This window comes from Artemia franciscana, chromosome 4, assembly GCF_032884065.1.
Source record: "Artemia franciscana chromosome 4, ASM3288406v1, whole genome shotgun sequence".
Classification (NCBI taxonomy): domain Eukaryota; kingdom Metazoa; phylum Arthropoda; class Branchiopoda; order Anostraca; family Artemiidae; genus Artemia; species Artemia franciscana.
Window position 1 is genome coordinate 52,115,337 of NC_088866.1, and position 6,736 is coordinate 52,122,072.

Genomic DNA, 6,736 nt, shown 5'->3' on the forward strand with positions numbered 1-6,736 from the left:
TAAAGAGTGAGGTATAACGAGGAGGTAAACCCCTCATTTGTGTAATAACTTTTGTTCGTTTTAAGTTTTAATGCTGCTCCTTACTTTCAGTAGAAAAAACTTTTCATATTTATTTTTTCATTGTTTTTTCAAATAATGATAGAAAATCCCGCGCCCCCTTCATTGAAACTCTCTTCCCCCATGAAACGTTCCTCCATGGAAATATACTCCCACGTAACCCCCCTCCCTCAACTCTCCCCCCTAAACCGAAAAATCCCCTTGAAAACGTATGTACACTTCCCAGTAACCATTACTATATGTAAACACAGGTCAAAGTTTGTAACTTGCAGCCCCTCCCACGGGGACTTTGGGGGAGTAAATCGTCCCTAAAGACATAGTTATTAAGTTTTCCGGCTATGGTGAATAAAATGGCTATCTCAGAATTTTGATTCAGTGACTTTTGGGAAAAAATAAGCGTGGGAGGGGGCCTAGGTGCCCTCCAATTTTTTTGGTCACTTAAAAAGGGAACCAGAACTTTTCATTTCTTTTAGAATGAGCCCTCTCGCGAAATTCTAGGAACAATCAGTCGATACGATCACCCCTGGGAAAAAAAAAACAAAAAAACAAATAAACACGCATCCGTGATCTGTCTTCTGGCAAAAAATGCTAAATTCCACATTTTTGTAGATAGGAGCTTGAAACTTCTACATTAAGGTTCTCTGATACGCTAAATCTTATGGTGTGATTTTCGTTAAGATTGTATGACTTTTAGGGGGTGTTTTTCCCTATTTTCTAAAATGAGGAAAATTTTCTAGGGCTCGTAACTTATGATGGGTATAACTGATCTTGATGAAACTTATATATTTAAAATCAGCATTAAAATGCAATTCTATTGATGTAACTATTGGTATCAAAATTCCATTTTTTAGAGTTTCGGTTACTATTGAGCCGGGTCGCTCCTTACTACAGTTCGTTATCACGAACTGTTTGATAACACAAGAATAATGGGGTACCACAATATTACACTTATATTTATAATTTTGGGGCACCATGTCATGTTTCAAGGGAATGGTATAATCTGATTGAAAAAAATAATAATTATATATGAGAATCTCATTCCAACAAACTGAGCACCCACAATTTGAGCCTTAAGGATTTGTGTTTGACTAAGCCTATTGCTCCTTCATATGGGGATAATGTGCTCCAGTGCTTCTTGGCATGAACTCCATGTATTTTGTTTTATGCATACCTTGCTCAATTTTTAGACTCAGTGGCTTCCATTGATTAGATAAACACCGCGCGGTAAGCCATCAATGTTATATTTCTTTTGAGTTTTGAATTTAGAGTTTTATGCTTTCCACCTATTTTATACTTACCATACAGATGGCCGTGCTGCTTCACGCTACACTGTGACCGCAAGAGGTCTACAACAGGCATTTAAAAGGCACTGCTATGCTACAGGTGGCAGCCCTGTGCATAGCCCGCAAGTCTGGGTATTTGTAGCACTTTACGAACTAACCTTGGAAACTTTTAAAAATGGTTTTAAAGCATTATGCATTACTTAAGATTCTTCAGCAGTGTTGCCAACGCCTTGGAAGAAAAGTATCGCAATACGCCCTAGAATTGTACCACTGATATCAAATTGTTCCATGTCTATTTTTTGCGCGTTGCGCTACGCGCAAGGCACAAAATTTTTTGGCACTACACACAATACGTGAACGATCGGAAAAGTACATTACAATTAAGAGAACAAAGTATTAGATATCTTGTTTCAAAGATGTTTTGGAGATCTCTTTTTCCCTGCGGAGACCATTTTGTCGTCACTCCTGCAAATAGCAGAATTTCTATTCAATAATGAGCAATCAACAACCTTTGCTTTTTATCTTCAAAACTGAACTGACATTTTCAAATATAGGCTCAAATTTACGCATGCGGGAGAGGGTGACAAAGCATAGGCTTTGTCAAACACTAGATACATCCAGAGTATGGCATAGAGTATCCAAAAATCAGGTTTTTATTTGTTGTGGTAATTTTATCTAGAATCATTTGCTAACTTATTATATAGATGACGTTTCGTGTCGAAAAGTCAAATGTAAAGGAGCGGTGAATTGCGTTCTGTTGAATGAAATAATTTAGTTAGCTACCGGAGTTAAGATTGATTAGACCATTTGAATCGGTATATGTTTTATAGTATAGTAAATAAAACTTGTGACGTGAATACTCCAAAAACAGACTTCGATTGGTGCTATCTAAAATAAAAAGAAAAATTAAGAGCAATAATGTCCTTTTATTAGTTTTATTACCATGTAAACGCAATTCCGTCAATGTATTTTATAGACTGCAGTAAGCCTATAGAATCAAAGCCTTCAAAGGATTCCAAATTTTTAGTCAACCTTTTCAAATTGTTATTGTATGACAGAGGACACCCCGATCCCATTATCAAAGAAAGTTGTACCACTGCACTGATGGTAACACCTGCCAGTGTTGGCAATATTTTCAAAGTAGAGTTTACAAACATGAGAGTCCAGTTGGAGCTTCATTTAAAGAGGCGGGAATTATACGCCTCTTTAATAAGGAAGCTATTCAAAAATTTTATTTCGTGCGATGAAACAATTTGACTGGTTAAGAAACTCGCAAATATTTATGTGTATTAACAAGAAAAGTAAGGCAAAAGCAAAAGAAACGTATACAAAACGGTTTGTAGTTATTATTTTAAAAATAATTAATTTTTTATTTTTTTTTTATGTCCAAATTCTTTTTCCACTGCTATAAATATAATTTCCGATTTGGTAAAGGTACTTTGGCTTGTAGACGAGATTGTTGTCTAAATTTTGACCGCGAAAAAAGGTGCATGTAACTTGTTCTATATGTCTTTTCTGGTGTATTCACGAACAATTTTAGAATCTATGCATGAGTGTTAACCTAGCACGGATTGATTGCTTTAATATATACACACATTTACCCCCCCTTCAGATCCAGGCCAAATATAATAGGAGATGGGAGAGTGGATAAACATTATCAGTCTTTCTGCTATCTACCCATAATTTCGCAATTTGTTTTACATTTTTGAAAAGACTTGATTTTTGTTCATTTATGATTTCAATTATCCTGCTTTTTCCAGGGTTACTTGTCTGACAACCCTAATCAAGAAATAAGTAATCTTAAAATATTTGAACACATAACAATAATATAGGTTAGTCTGCCTTTCGGCGTTCAAAAATTTGTTAAGACTCATCAAGTGCCCCTCCCCACGGTAATCTTTAGTCAAAGGTGAATGATTAACTCGATATGAGGAGAGGCCAGAGCCATGAGAATTGCCAAGGTTGACTTGGGTATATAAAAAAAAATCCTAGTAAATCCTCATGTTTTTATTAAAAAGGCTCGAAAGTAATAAGAAATTCAATGTTCAATCAATTAGATACGGGCCAAAAATCATATGATGAGAAAACATATTCAATGAGCAGCAATTAATGGGCAAGTTTAATGACATGATACTAAAACTACTTCCACAGAAAAAAACATAAATATTCAGTAATCATGCCCAAAAATAATTGTAAAGTAACTGAGAGGTCGATCAATTATTGTAGCCAAAGATCCCCCTACTTAAATTTTCCAAGAAGCTTAGCGGTAGCTAAGCTTCTTGGAATTAGTTTGATGCATTGCTAATGCAATTGACTTGATGAAATGTGTGGTGACCAAGGGTATTTAACTTTTTAAGACTAGCCTTTGCGACTTAATCTAAATTTCAGCAATTTAATTTGATTCCTAGTTCAATTTGGAAATCGGTATATGATAATTACAGAGTATTTTCAATAACAAAATGCATCAGGCATTCAATCAGTTTAGGCAATTTAATTTAATTATGGCAACTGGTCATTGATACCATCATTTGCCTTAACGCAAGACTAAGAAAACAAAATGTGTTTATTTAAAAGATGTTCAGGAGAAAATTCCAGAACCATTTTATATAGATCAAACGCTATTCGCTTCCATTAATTTGTAACTTTTCTGGAGGCAGAAAATTGAAATTTAACTCTTCTTTTATTACCATTTAAGAAACAAGACTTGGATGACCAAAATGTGTCATTTTTGTCAATTGTGTCATCATTTCGACTGAATGTGTCACACAACGTCAAATTGTGGCATTTTGACACAAAATGCGTCAGTTTGGCAGCCCAGTACGGTCAACACTTTCCGTAATATTTCAAACATGTCACATTATTAAATAAGTTATAATTATTAATTAATATAATATATATAAATAAATAATTATATATAATTATATATAAAATAATAATAATTATATATATAAAATATAAAAAAATATAAATTATATATAAATATAAATATAAAATATAAAATATAAATTATATATATAAAATAATTATAATTAAATAATTATATATAAATATATAATTATTAATATAATTATTAATAGGGCCATCTTCAGCATTAATGAAAATTGATAGATGTATTTCCAATACTTGTTCTATAAAGCAATGGCTAGAACCCTGTTCACTTTGATTTCTATGTGATAACAATAAGAAAAATTTGATAATGTAACATAGCATTGATGGAAGTAGTAAATTTATTTTCAATATACAATTTTTTAATATTATACTTCGAATACAGAATAAATGATTTTATTACGGATTTGTTAAGATTTTGACAAAAAAATTGGAGAATTTACGATTTAAAGACAACAAAATCTGGGTTGATAACTTATCATTCCTCCGTGATAAAGTTATGCCTTGGTTTTCCAACGTGGTAACAAAGTTAAAATAAAGTTTTGTTTGGCAATGGATTACAATATTTTTATATTTTTGAAATATTTCTAAAAAATTCAGGTATATGCAGCAGGCTTGTGGTATATAGACATACTTTCGCAATAAAGTCAGTTTGCCGTAATACCCACTCATCTTGGAATGTATTTCTATTAGAGGTCTCGAATTGGTATCCTCAAACCCCTTATGCTTATTCCTTTACATAAGCCCACCTTGGGAGATTCGCCCAGTGTTGTCAAGGTGATCTTATTTCTATAAATAAAAATCTGGTACAAATGGCTACCATGTTTACAATATCTAGATGCAAATAAAATTCTGATCAAACAGTTTAATAGAACTGGATATTATATTGTCCTAAAAACCTAAATTGTATCGTTCCTAAAAGCACTTCACGGTATTTTAATCTCTACTCTTATCCTATTTTGCAAATACACAATCCCCATTATAAACGCTCTATGTGTTTTGTCAGGCGTCACTCTCTTGTTCAAATAGATTTAATATTAAAGAAGCCATGTTAACGAAATCAAGAGACAGTAAAAGGGATGGGATACAAATTGTATATATTTTTAAACATTAGCGGAGGGGGGGGGGGGGTAAAGTGAAGTGAAGGATTTTTAAGAATGACTTGAGGATATCGTTTAGGATTTTTTAAAGTTGTTTTCAGTATTTAAGAAAATGGAATTGAGCATGCATAGCTGTTGACTAGTACCTATTGTTTAATGAAGCGAATTCATCTGAGGGGGATGTAAGGACGGTTTTGTTGAGTAGTCTTCAGACTAGTGAATTTGAGACATTTTTACTTTGCAGTGATTCAAACGACAAGCTTTGTCAATTTTGCACCACTAAAACTTGAAAAGTACATTTTATTTTTTATAAGAGTTATTTAGGATTTTACGTTTAATGTAGATAAAAGAAATTTAGATTTTAGTGTCTCAAGCTCAGTAAAGTTTGACAAATCTGACGCACTATTATACAGCACTCTACCTAAATTTATAAAACCGTTTGTGGTAACTAACTTTAAGTAAGAAGTGACTCGGCATAATAGTATCCAAAACTCAATTAAACAGGGTTTTGAAATTAATAGGCACATCGAAAGAATCAGCTTTATATACTAGTTCGAAAACGGTACTTATTTGTTATAGCAACATCACTCAAGAAGTGAAGGTAGGTTAATCCTTATGAAAAATACTAAAACAAGTGGAAAACATGGTACCTCAGAAACAAATTTGGGCTTTAAATCTCCACATTATAGGGGATGGGGATTAAGTATAGCGGATCTCCATGCAAAATTTGTCAGCTGCAATTATTCTACATGTTATGAAATAATAATTGTTTTCCAACTTCATGCTGTCCAAATACTTTACCCCCCCTCCTAATGAACAAATATATATCCCAAATTATGTAAGTCTAATGTATTATGTCACCTACCGCTTGTTTTTCACTCAGCGTAAGCTAATTGTCTCTTAATACAGGATGATGAAAAACCGGTTATTAGTTTGTTCTCGAATTTTATACAGTGTAATTTTTGAGTGGGGTGTCTATAATAGAAAAGTATCCAAAAGTGTTGCCCATCAAAAGATACGAAGCTGAGAAAAATTGCCCAATTTTAGAAAAGGGGGGTAAACACCCTAAAAACTCAAGAAATCTTAATGAAAATTGCACCATCAGATTCAGCGTATCAGAGAACCCTAATGTTAGAAGTTTCAAGCTCTCATTAGCAAAAATGTGGATTTTTTTTTTGACATAATAATGAATGCATGCTCATTTTATTTATTTTTTTTCTTCATTTTTTTCCCGGGGTGATGGTATCGAATCGATAATCCTAGGTAATTATGAGTGGGTCCAATCGAACGGAAACCTAACATTATAGAGCCCCTTTTTAGTAACAAGATAGACTGAAGGACAACTCCCCCCCCCCCCTACCGCCCTTTTTCTTCTCCAAAAGTCGTCCGATCAAAGTTTTTTTTAACAGA

The 6,736-nt window shown here is 33.2% G+C and overlaps 1 non-coding gene across 1 annotated transcript; it reads right to left on the reverse strand.

The window, feature by feature from the left end:
• Window positions 1–3,175: 3,175 nt before the first annotated feature.
• Window positions 3,176–3,287, reverse strand: LOC136026725 (U5 spliceosomal RNA). The gene has a single exon (XR_010617407.1). It is a non-coding gene; the product is annotated as a U5 spliceosomal RNA (small nuclear RNA).
• Between the last annotated feature and the right edge of the window lie 3,449 nt (window positions 3,288–6,736).